We start from the raw sequence: 12,425 nt of genomic DNA on the forward strand, positions 1-12,425 counted from the left end.
GTTTGGGGTCTTGTTTAGGTTTGTTCTGATTTTTTTTTTTAAGTTTATTGATTTTGGGCGTAGAACCCCACATGGGGCTCAAAATCATGAACCATGAGATCATGACCTGAGCAGAAATTTAGAGTCAGGAGGGCATCTGGGTGGCTCAGTCAGTTAAGCATCAGACTTCAGCTCATAACCCGATCTCGCAGTTCGTGAGTTCGAGCCCAATGCTGGGCTCACTGCTGTCAGTGTGGAAACACTCGGATCCTCTGTCCCTTTGGATCCTCTGTACCCCTCTCTCTCTGCTCCTTCCCTGTTTGCGTTCTCTCTCTCTAAAATAAATAAACATTGAGCAGCCTGGGCTGCTCGGTTGGTTAAGCAACCAACTTCAGCTCAAGGCATGATCTCGCGGTTCGTGGGTTCGAGCCCCGCGTCGGGCTCTGTGCTGACAGCTCAGAGCCTGGAGCCTGCTTCAGATTCTGTGTCTCCCTCTCTCTCTGACCCTCCCCTACTCACGCTCTGTTTCTCTCTGTCTCAATAATAAAATAAAACATTTTAAAATTTTTTAATAAATAAAATAAAATACATAAACATTTTTAAAAAATCAAGAGTCAGACATCTAACAGACTGAGCCACCCAGTGCTCCTAGGTTTGTTCTGTTTATGATGTTCTGTCCCTGTCCCACATCACTCATCACACAGGGGGCCCCGGAGGAAGGGGAGGGGGGCACATCTAGGTGGAAAATTCCAGAATCTTGAGGAACGTGCGCCTTCCCCTTCACACAATAATGTCAAATTGTTTTCCAAAGTGCTTGTAGTAATTTACCTTCTCACAGCAACATCTAGGTTCCTGTCGTCGTCCACTGTCCATGAGAACAGGGTATATTGTTAGGTCATTTCACTGTGGCTGGCCCAGCTGTTGTAAAAAGAGAAAACAAGCCAACACAACCTGATTACAGGTGGGGTGGGGTTAGGCAGCTCTTAAAAGTTGGCGTGCTGAGTGAGTCTCCTATTTTGTGAAATAGTTATCCACGTTTGTCCATTATCTTTTATTTTTTTTTAAATTTTTTATGTTTTATTTATTTTTGAGAGAGAGAGAGACAGCGTGAGCAGGAGGGGGTCAGAGAGAGAGGGAGACACAGAATATGAAGCAGGCTCCAGGCTCTGGGCTGTCAGCACAGAGCCCGATGCGGGGCTCAAACCCACAAACTACGAGATCACGACCTGAGCCAAAGCCAGACGCTTAAGCGACTGAGCCCCCCAGGTTGTTTGTCTTTTTCCTCAATGATTTGTAGGATTTTTTTAAACATCCTGGACACTATTCCTCTGTCGGTTGGGAGAATTGCCAGCACCTCTCCTGTTTTGTGGCTCATCATTTAACATTGTTGATCGTGTCCTTGAACTGACAGAAGTTTGGTTTTTTGTTTTATTTTGTTTTGTTTTAATTTTTTATGTTTATTTATTTTGAGAGAGAGTACAGGCACACACACAAGCAGAGGAGGAACAGAGAGAGAGAGAGAGTGAATCTGAAGCAGGCTCCGCATTGTCAGCGCAGAGCCCTACACAGGGCTTGAACCCGCAAACCATGAGATCACGAGGCAAGCTGAGATCAAGAGTCGGGCACTCAACTGACTGAGCCGCTCAGGCACCCCTGTTTTTTTTTTTAATGTTTATTTATTTATTTTGAGAGAGAGAGAGAGCAAGTAGGGGAGGGGCAGAGAGAGAGGGAGAGAGAATCCCAAGCAGGGGCTCGAACTCCTGAACCGTGAGATCATGACCTGAGCCGAAATCAAGAGTCAGATGCTTACACTGACTGAGCCCCCAGACACCCAATGGACAGAAGGTTTTATGTAGTCACATTAATCCTCATGTCCTTCACGTTAACTCAGAGATGTTCAGTTAACTCTTCAGCGACATGGCTTTTTATTTACAGGAAGCCACGTGTGTACCCCTCACAGAATGCCCACCCCCACTTCTGGGCCAATTCGTTCCTAAAAAATACGAGTTGCCAACCAGATGGAGGCCCCGGACATTTGAGAACCCTCATCCCCCTTCCTCCACGTTTGCTTTGGGTAGGCCAGGAGACGACCCCTCAGTCCCAGGTCCCGGGGGACTTCCTGGGAAAGCAGACACCCACGAGGTCTAGGGTCTCCTTCCAAAGACAGAGGCTGTCGGGTGGGATCGCACGGCCTCCGGGCACCATCAGCCTCCTTTAGAATCCGAGTGCTACCACTTAAGGTCTGCACCACCTTGGACAACGACTTTCACTGCATTGTGCCTCAGTTTCTCTCTCTAGGAGAGCAAAAGAAGATCGCATTTTCTCTAGCTTTCCCACGGCACCTGGGATGCTGTGAATACTCCGCAGGGACACAACCGTGTTCTCTCAGAGCAGGGATGTCAGAGATTTACACCAGAGGCCGGGAACCAAGGCACTGGGCTCCCTGAGACAGAACATTCCAGAGTATTGCCAGAGCCTCCCAGCCCCAGCCAGGCAAATGCCCTGAGGTCAGCCCCCACTTGGAGCACTGCTTCCCCATCTGCAGGGGGGAGGGGGGTACACCTTCTTGCTCTTCTCTCTCCCGTGCCCTGAGCTCCAGCCCGGGTGTCACACTCCCCACCCCCCAAACCTGACTTCCAGCCCTTGGGAGGGCAGATGAGCCCAGGCCCCTTTGCAGCCTTGAGCCCTCCCCCTCTCTCCTCTGAGCCCAAGCTGAAGTGAACTGCCAGGCCCAAGGCTGATCCTAGTAGATTCCCAGATGGTCCATTTAAGCCGGGAATGCTCAACTTCCTGTTTGGTTTTAAGGTCAGCAGTTTATCAACCAGAACTTTCTTTCCCATAAAAAGTATTTCTTCAGGTTACTGACACTGTTACGCCACTGCGAAGGCCAGGGAAATGTGGGACATTTTTTTTGTATTTGGATCAAAATGAAAATTAACTCCTGCCCAAGAAAGAAGTGGAGGTTTACAGCCCTAGTCCAGCCTGGTGACCTGGGTTCAAATCCCCCCACCCCCACCCCCACCCCAGAGGCACTTGCTGGCCACCTGGCTTTAGGCAAACAGTTCATGGCCTCACTGTGGTTCTCGAATGTATTAAACATAGGAATAAGGATTTCTTCACTAATGACTTATAGAGATTGAATAAAATGTCACAGGAAATGGCTGCTAATACACGCCTGGCATAGGAAAAACACTCAGTGTCCAAAGAAACAAAATTTCTCCCTAATCACCTAGGTGGCTCAGTCGATTGAGCGTCCGACTTTGGCTCACATCATGATCTTGCGGTTGGTGAGTTTGAGCCCCGCATCGGGTTCCGTGCTGAAAATGTGCTCTGTGCAGAAAATGAACTCTAAAAGAATTGGGGGTGGAGAAGGAGAGATCACTATTTAATCCTTCATATAAGCCAGGCACTTAACATATAGGTTTTCATATACTATATTTTACAAATAAGAATACCTGTGAGGGACACCTGGGTGGCTCAGTCGGTTGAGCGTCTGACTTCCGCTCAGGTCGTGATCTTGCGGTCAGTGAGTTCAAGCCCCGTGTCGGGCTCTGTGCTGACAGCTCAGAGCCCAGAACCTGCTTCAGACTCTGTGTCTCCCTCTCTCTCTGCCCCTCCCCCCGCTCGCACTCTGTGTCTCAAAAATAAATAAACATTAAAAATTTTTACAAAAGAGAGAGAGTACAAAGATTAGTGGGACTGAGTCGAGAGGAGGAGGTAGGATGGATGACTAGGTGGAGACAAGTGATTTTTAAGGAGGTGAAATTACTCTGTATGATCCTGAAATGGTAGATACATGACGTGCGTTTGTCCAAACCCATAAAACTGTTTGACCATAAAAGGGGAACCTTAATGCAGACTGTAGACTTGAATTGATACTAATGTATTGATATAGGCTCATTAATTGTAATACATGTACCACATGCATGTAAGATGTTAGGAATGGGGGAAATGTGCGCTAAGGAAGGAAGGGGATACATGGGAACTCTCCAGACTATCTGCTTAATTTTCTGAAAATCTAAAACCCCTCTGAAATCTACCATCTATGACTTTCAACATTTTGTACTTGCAGGAAGTGTGATGTGGGGGAGAGAATATTGGACCAGGTGGCAGGGAACCCTAACAGAGTATCACTGATTAGCCTAAATGGCCCAGGGCAAGCTCCTTGCTCTCTGAACCTCGGTTTTCTCTTCTTTCAAAGGAGCACAATGGGGGCTGGCTTATCTCTAAAAGTCCCCCTCTGCCTCTGAAAACCTCTGACTTTAGGATAACAACATTTAGGAAGGATGAACAAGTGAAAGTTTGAGTGTCTCAAGGAATAGCCCTAGGAATAAAGTTTCAGGAACATGCACTGCAACTGGTTTAGTTCCTAGCATCCCCCAGAAGGTATAGAAAATGCCCAAATCTCCCTCCCTGGGTCACCTTGATCTGCCAATTCAAATTTCTTCCAAATACCACTCGGGAGGCGACAGCAACCGAAACACTAAACTTCCTCCGGTCCCTACCAGCTGGCGGGGGTTTCTTCCCTCCTCGGCTGGGCCTAAAAACTCATATTTTATTCATGAAAATTTGAAGCCCTGGGAGGCCTCGGCATAAACAGGATGTAAATATTTGCGGGTGGTGGGGAAGAGGTGGTATTTGAGCCGGGCCGTCCTAAAAGGAGACACCCGGGACAATGCTCACTTGGGACCCGCCCACCTCTATCGCCTCTATAGATTGGGGGGGGGGGGGGATCTGCAGTCTGTACTCCTGATTGGAGACCCCGTTTGGGACTCTAGAGCCCTCCAAGAGAGCTGGGATGTTGCTTAACCTTCTGGTCCCCACCCCCCCGCCCCCTTCTCCTTGATCATCAGGGCTCCTTCATCCCGCCTTCCTCTGCCTGCGAGCGTGGGACTGGCTTTCTGGGACTTGCAGATGTGCCTGGCCACCCCTTCAGCCCCTCACCTGCCCTTCCTGCACCAGGACACCCTTTGTCTCAGCCATGTGGAGTTCCGGCCATCCTCCCCCAAATGCGGACATCACTTCCTCCAAGAAAAGGAGCTAAACCTTTTCCTCTTCTGTATCCCACACTCTGATAGGGTCCCAACTTTGGTCCCGTTCGCTAAATAAATACTTGTTGAATAGGGGCGCCTGGGTGGCTTAGTCGGTTAAGCGTCCGACTTTCGCTTAGGTCATGATCTCGCGGTTCGTGGGTTCGAGCCCCGCGTCGGGCTCTGTGCTGACTGCCAGCTCAGAGCCTGGAGCCTGTTTCGGAGTCTGTGTCTCCCTCTCTCTCTGACCCTCCCCTGCTCATGCTGTCTCTCTCTCTCTCTCTCCTACAAATAAATAAAAATATTAAAAAAAAATACTTGTTGAATAAATGAATGGATAGATGGATGGATGAAGATGTAGCTGTATTACCACCTGAGTCTGTGGCCATCTGTGACTCCTACTACCCCCAGATCTTCACCCCCACGCACCTGCACTGTGGATGGCCGGCCCCACTCTGTGGTGCCTTGGGTACACTGCATCCGTTTGTTTCTCGCGTGTGTCTTCCCCACCCCGTCCCACAGCCTATGTTCTCCATCTCACACCTCACACCTAGGACACTGCCTGGGGCATAATGCAGCTGTCGTTTGGCGCCATCTCCCAGGGCATCGAGGACTCCCAAAGTTATACCCCACGCCCGACACCCTCCAATATGAGGCAAACATTTCTCCCTGTGAGATGCACCTTCCTGGACTGGATATCCTGGGGGCTTTCCTGGAGAATGTTGTGTGTGCACAAGTCTGAGCAGGCATGCTCCGACCAGGTAAGCCTGCTTCAGATAACAAGCCCCGTGCTTGGCTGCTTCTGGGGTTGCGGAAAACAAAATACACCCCCATATTGGAGCACCAGCAGGTCAGACTGGACCCGAGAGAAGCACCCCGTGTGCGGTGGCTAGAGGTGCTCTCTGAAACGGTGGACATGACCTCACGCTGCAAAGAATGTTCTGGGAGATTGCCTTAGAAAGGAATGTTGACCTCCCTGGGTGAGGTTTTCAAAATGTGGTTAGTCAACCCTTAACTGGTCCTGTGTGGACATGTAGTTTTTTTTCAGGACAGAGCTTCTTAGCTTCAAGTAGGCTTCCTGGTCCAGCTGCCCAAATGTTCCATGCCACAGAGAACCCAGTAGGAAGCAGGAGGAAGGAAGGAAGGAAGGAAGGAAGGAAGGAAGGAAGGAAGGAAGGAAGGAAGGAAGGAAGGAAGGAAAAACAGAATATCACAGAGCAGCCTAAAAAGGGCCTGACCTGGCACTCACTTTTCTGGAGGAAGAGTCCCCACACCCCCACTCACACTGCGGTCCTTGAGTTTATCACGTTTACCGTTTATCGAGGCCTTAGATCGGAGGTTCATTCCCGCTGCATGCCCGGGGCCCCCAGACCTACTGCATCAGAACCTCTGTGGTCCCCCGCCCCAGCCTCGGAATTTGTGTCAAAGCCTCTGTGCAGCCGGGCTTGAGAACCCTTGACTGACACTTCTCGAGGCTGCATTTGTGACCTGCTCCCAGCTGATATGGATGTCACTGTACAACACCTGATGGGACTGATGGGGCAAGACTTTAGGCAGAATATTTTTTTACTTGAGGGGCACCTGGCTGGCTCAGTTGGTGAGGCATGTGACTCTTGATCTCGGGGTCATGAATTTGAGCCCCATGATGGGTAGAGAGATTATTTAAAAATAAGATCTTTAAGGGGCGCCTGGGTGGCTTAGTCAGTTAAGCGTCCGACTTTCGCTTAGGTCGTGATCTCGCGGTTCATGGGTTCGAGCCCCGCATCGGGCTCTGTGCTGCCAGCTCAGAGCCTGAAGCCTATTTCAGAGTCTGTCTACCTCTCTCTCTGACCCTCCCCTGCTCATGCTGTCTCTCTCTCTCTCCCCTAGAAATAAATAAAAATATTTAAAAAAAAAATAAGATCTTTAAAAAAAGAATATTTTTTACTTGAAATAATTTTTTAAATTTTTTAATCTTTTAAAGTTTATTTATTTGAGAGAGAGAGAGTGCGCGCACGAGTGAGCTTGTACACAGAAACAGGGAAGAGCAGAAAGAGCAGGAGACACAGAATCTGAAGCAGGCTCCAGGCTCCAAGCTAGCAGCGAAGAGCCTGACATGGGGCTTCAACTCATGAATTGTGAGATCATGACCTGAGCTGAAGTCGGACTCTTAACCGACTGAGCCACCCAGGTGCCCCACCCAATTTTTTTTTTTAATTTGAGAGAGAGAGAGAGAGTGTGTGTGAGCAGGGGAGAGGGGTGGAGGGAGAGAAAGAATCCCAAGCAGGCTCCACACTCAGCATGGAGCCAGATGCGGGGCTCAATCCCATGACCCTGGGATCATGACCTGAGCTGAAATCCAAGAGTCCATCGCTCAACTGACCGAGCCACCCAGGCACCCTTGAAATAAACATTTTAGGATGTCAGTGGTTCACAAATAATTCGTTTCAGAAGATTAAAACAGAAATTCACGGACTGAACCTTTTCCCCTTTGCCAGATCCCCAGGGGGAAACATAACTGATGTTTGTTCTTTCTGGAGATAAAGTTTCTTTCTTAAATCCATTGGATTATGGGGGCGCCTGACTGTCTCAGTTGGTGGAATGAGTGACCCTTGATCTCGGGGTCGTGAGTTCGAGCCCCACGTTGGGTGTAGAGATTACTTACAAATAATAAAAAATCTGTAAAAAGAAAAGAAATATGCACTTCTATCTGGCATCGGTCATTGACGAAGGGTTAACTGGACAGAATGGGAATGAGCTCGGTGCTCTGGTACCCCATCCCTCAGCAGACTGAGAAGCAGCCCCAGGAAGGCCAGGGCAGACAGGCTGACTGAGGACAGGAAGAAGGCAGAGCGTGGATGAATAAACAAATGGAACAAAATTAGAAGTGAAGAATCCAAACAGCCTAACGATCCAGGGCCTAAAGCGTGGGGCAAAGAGTCCCCCATGTGCCCTACGTAGCCCTGGGGTTAAGCTCCCATCACAGCACCCAAATCCCATGGCCACCATACCGATGACCCTAAAGCATTTGGAAAAATTCTGTACCCCCCTTTTTTTCGAATAAAAGGTGAGGAAATGTGTAAAGCAGGTTTTCAAAGTTTCCCAATTGTAAAAAACAAACAACTTTGCAGGCAGAGAACACTTAGCTGGAACTCGTATTTACATAGAACAGCATATTCTCTGGGAGGGTAATTAAAACACTACCACTCAGAATTTGCTTAAAGCAGGACAGACTCTCCTTGAAATCACCAGCCTTACCCATCCTAAAATACCGCCTTGTGAGGAAAAGCACAGGACTTTTAAAAGATGTATCTCGGGGCACCTGGGGGGCTCATTTGGTTAAGCGTCGACTTTGGCTCAGGTCATGATCTCACAGTTCGCGAGTCCGAGTCCCACGTAGGGTTCTGTGCTGACAGCTCAGAGCCTGGGGCCTGCTTCAGATTCTGTGTCTCCCTCTCTCTCTGCCCCTCCCCTGCTAGTGCTCTGTCTCTGTCTTTCAAAAATAAATAAACATTAAAAAAATTTTTTTTACAGAGGCAAAATTTTAACATCTGCCTTGGTGGGTGAGTATATGAACACTGATATTATTTTCACTATGTTTCAAATGTTTTATCATTTTAAATTTAGAGAGTCATAGATCACAAAACAAACACTTTGACACAGTTTTTTTTTTCCTTTTTTTTTTTAAAGTTTATTTATTTTGAGAGACAGAGAGTGCAAGAGGGGAAGGGTCAGAGAAAGTGGGAGAGACAGAATCCATGCCATCTGCGCAGAGCCCGACACGGGGCTCGAACTCATAAACTGTGAGATCAGGACCTGAGCTGAGATGGAGAGCAGTTGCTTAACCGATTGAGCCACCCAAGTGCTCCCCCAACTTTTCTTTTAATTTTTAATTCCAATATAGTTAACATACAGTATTAGAGTATCTTCGGGTGTACAGTATGGTGATTCAACAGTTCTATACATTGCTCAGTGCTCATCATGGTAAGCAAGCAACACACAATTGTCTGCACAAGCACCCTTGCCTCCTTTCATACCACTTACCACATGGCAACCAGGGACCTAAAATCTAAGCTGGACCCTGTGCCTTCTACCTAACTTCTCTTGTCCTGCACAGCCTGGCCCCTCTAGGCCTCCTTCTTCCCCAACCCTGATTCGCATCCACCGCGGATCCTCCGGCCACTGTGTGCTCATTAATTACCCCATCAGGCCACGGAGATGCAATGGTGACCAGGAGAGAGAGAACTCCTGTTCTCAAAAAGGAGAACTGACCCCCATTCTGGGGGGGGGGGAGAACCAACAATATACAAGGCAATGAATCCAGGTAACTGTGAGTACAATACAGAAAGAAACAGGATCATGGGATAGAGAGCAAATGAAGACGGTGAGGGTGTTAGGGGCGCCTTCCAGGCAGAGCCGACAGACGCTCAGCTCTCACATTCAGGGTTCAGATCTTGGGCGCCGGACTCTCAGATTCAGGGTTCAGATCTCAGGCGCTCAGCTCTGATTCTGGATTCAGATCTCGGGTAAAATGCCCCCTCCCCAGCAAAGCCCTTCTTGACCTCTAGGTATAAGGACCAATCAGTGCCTTTTCTACCACTTAACCATCATTACAATTAAGTAAGCAGAGGACCCTGCTTGGTGTCTCTACAACAGGGCGCCTTCCCTTGGGGGCAGAAGCTTGCCCCGCTCTCACATCCCGTGCTTTAGAGTGGCTGTAGGCACTCAATCAATATTTGTTAAAGACAGAAACGAGGAGTCAGGCTGAATGATGTCCACCGGTTTCCAAACTCCGCCAATGTAATCAGAGCAGTTCCGGAGGACTGTTACCCAGCCAGCACGTCCTTATGCCATAGATGTTTAGGATATGTGCTTTTTCACTACATAATGAGCCTTTTAATGTTGAAAATGCTAATGAGAGGGGCGCCTGGGTGGCTTAGTCGGTTAAGAGTCCAACTTTCGACTTTCGCTTGGGTCATGATCTCGCGGTTCGTGGGTTCGAGCCCCGTGTCGGGCTCTGTGCTGACTGCCAGCTTGGAGCCTGGAGCCTGTTTCGGAGTCTGTGACACCCTCTCTCTCTGACCCTCCCCTGCTCACGCTGTCTCTCTCTCTCTCCCCTAGAAATAAATTAAAAAAAAAAAACATTAAAAAAAAAAGAAAATGCTAATGAGAATGTTAGAAAATTTCTAAGGGTGGTGGAACACAGCAGTGTCTGAGAGCGAAAAGTTATTTTGGGGATGGTATCACCCCTTCAAAAAAAAAAAAAAAAGACCCAGCTGCAATTGATAAAGAAAGCCACTGGGAAACACAACAAATGAATTTTTAAAAAGCTCAGCAAGGCAAGGCAAGCAGCATCAAGTAGGCCAACATTCCGGGCCAGCGGTGGAAAGCAGTGCTATGTGTGGCACAGTGTCTGGCAGTCCCAGGAAGCCACCGGATTTTCAATCCTGTGTCCCGCAATGTCACTTAGGAAATGGGTGACACCCTAGTGGTAAAAGTCAAGGTGGTATTTTAACCAAGATTTGTTGCCTGTCCCATATGATAATTTGACGGCAGGGCTCTGGCTTTTGGTAAAGGATTTTGTTTTCAGTTTGCTCTCCTTTTCCGTGTCCTTCCTCTTTTGTGTAACTAATTGCCCTCGCGAGGGAAGAGTCTGGGAGGGAAGAGTTGGGAAGCTCAGCCTCCGTGTGGATTCAGTTCCCAGGGATTTTGGCAGATTTTTTAGAGCAGAGGAGGAATTCACTTTGGTTTTCCTTGCCCTTTCCTTTGGTTTCTTCCTAGACCTGTGGTTTCCCCCAACACACGCTGGCCCCTCCTGCGTGGCTGTGGTGTGGCTCTATGGGACTCAGAGTTTTTAAGCTCTGAGCTCTGTCTAGATCCAAGTACAAGTCACAGAAGCTCAGTCTAAAAAGAAAAAAAAGAAAAAGCCCTGATATGCAATTCTGCCCCAAAAGTCACCTCCTTCCCTAATCCTCTAGGCATTCAAAGCTCACTGGTGAATCCAGAGACCTCGAAGTGCCAATAGGCTTCGTGTAGAGTGGCATTTTTGGAGAACCATGAAAGGGGAAAGAATTATACACTGTCTCCTGCATTGACTGAAAACGCTTCATTTTTAAAAAAAATTTTAGATGTTTTTATTTATTTCTGAGAGAGAGAGAGAGACAGCGTGAGCAGAGGAGGGTCAGAGAGAGAGGGAGACACAGAATCCGAAACAGGCTCCAGACTCTGAGCTAGCTGTCAGCACAGAGCCCGACACAGGGCTCGAACCCACAAACTGTAAGATCATGACCTGAACTGAAGTTGGATGCTCAACCGACTGAGCCACCCAGACACCCCTTCCTTTTTTTTAATTTTTAAATTTTTAAAGATTTATTTTGAGGCACTTGGGTGGCTCAGTGGGTAAGTGTCCGCCTTCAGCTCAGGTCACGATCTTGTGGATCATGAGTTCGAGCCCCACGTCGGGCTCTGTGCTGACAGCTCAGAGCCTGGAGCCTGCTTCGGATTCTGTGTCTCTCTCTCTCTCTCTGCTTCTCTCTCTCAAAAATAAATAAACATTAAAAAAATTTTTTTTAATTTATTTTGAGAGAGACACACAGTATGAGTAGGGGAGGGACAAAGAGAGAGGGGGAGAGAGAGAATCCCAAGCAGGCTCCAGACAGTCAGCGCAGAGCCAGACATGGAGCTTGAACCCACAAACCATGAGACCATGACCCGAGCTAAAATCAAGAGTCAGATGCTCAACCGACAGGGCCACCCCGGCACCCCAGAAATGTTTTGTTTTTAAGCTGTGTATGTCTGTGGTAGAAGGAGGGTGTGTATATGATAATATTAATATTACCACATGGGAACAATCCTAAGGGAAAACGATGAAAGAGACATTTCAAGAAAAGTTTATATTTCAGGAAAATGTGTATCTTCTCCAGAGAAATAAAGGATCTGTGAATAGTGATCTTGAAAACACACAAGATGGCTCTCTTGGTTTAAGGGAGAATGGAAGAGCCAACTTCAAGCTTCCCCCCTCCCCTCCCCCCCACCAAATCATATAAAAGGGAAAAAGAAAAACACAAGAAAAGTCCTGAACCTGGAGACTTTGTAATTATCATCATGCTTCAGAATCGGGAATCATTTGAGGTTCCTGCCCAACTGGCAATAACTTAAACAGAATGAGAAATCACGTGTTCTCATCCACCTTGTAGGACACGATTGTAGATTGTCCCCACTGCTTTGACCTTGCTAGCCTGCCTGCAGAATTCGAGTGAACAATTAGCGGACATGAACTCCATGTCTACTGGGTGCAAGGGAAGGCACCAGGAATCAGGGAGCAGGCACCTGTCCTCCAGGAGCTGACCACTCAGGTTAGAAAGATCAAGCACAGAATTTACACATGAAAAATGAACACAACACCAACACTGTCTTCCCCAATAAACTTCTGCAATT

This window comes from Hyaena hyaena, unplaced genomic scaffold (assembly GCF_003009895.1).
Source record: "Hyaena hyaena isolate Hyena2069 unplaced genomic scaffold, ASM300989v1 scaffold_514, whole genome shotgun sequence".
NCBI lineage: Eukaryota > Metazoa > Chordata > Mammalia > Carnivora > Hyaenidae > Hyaena > Hyaena hyaena.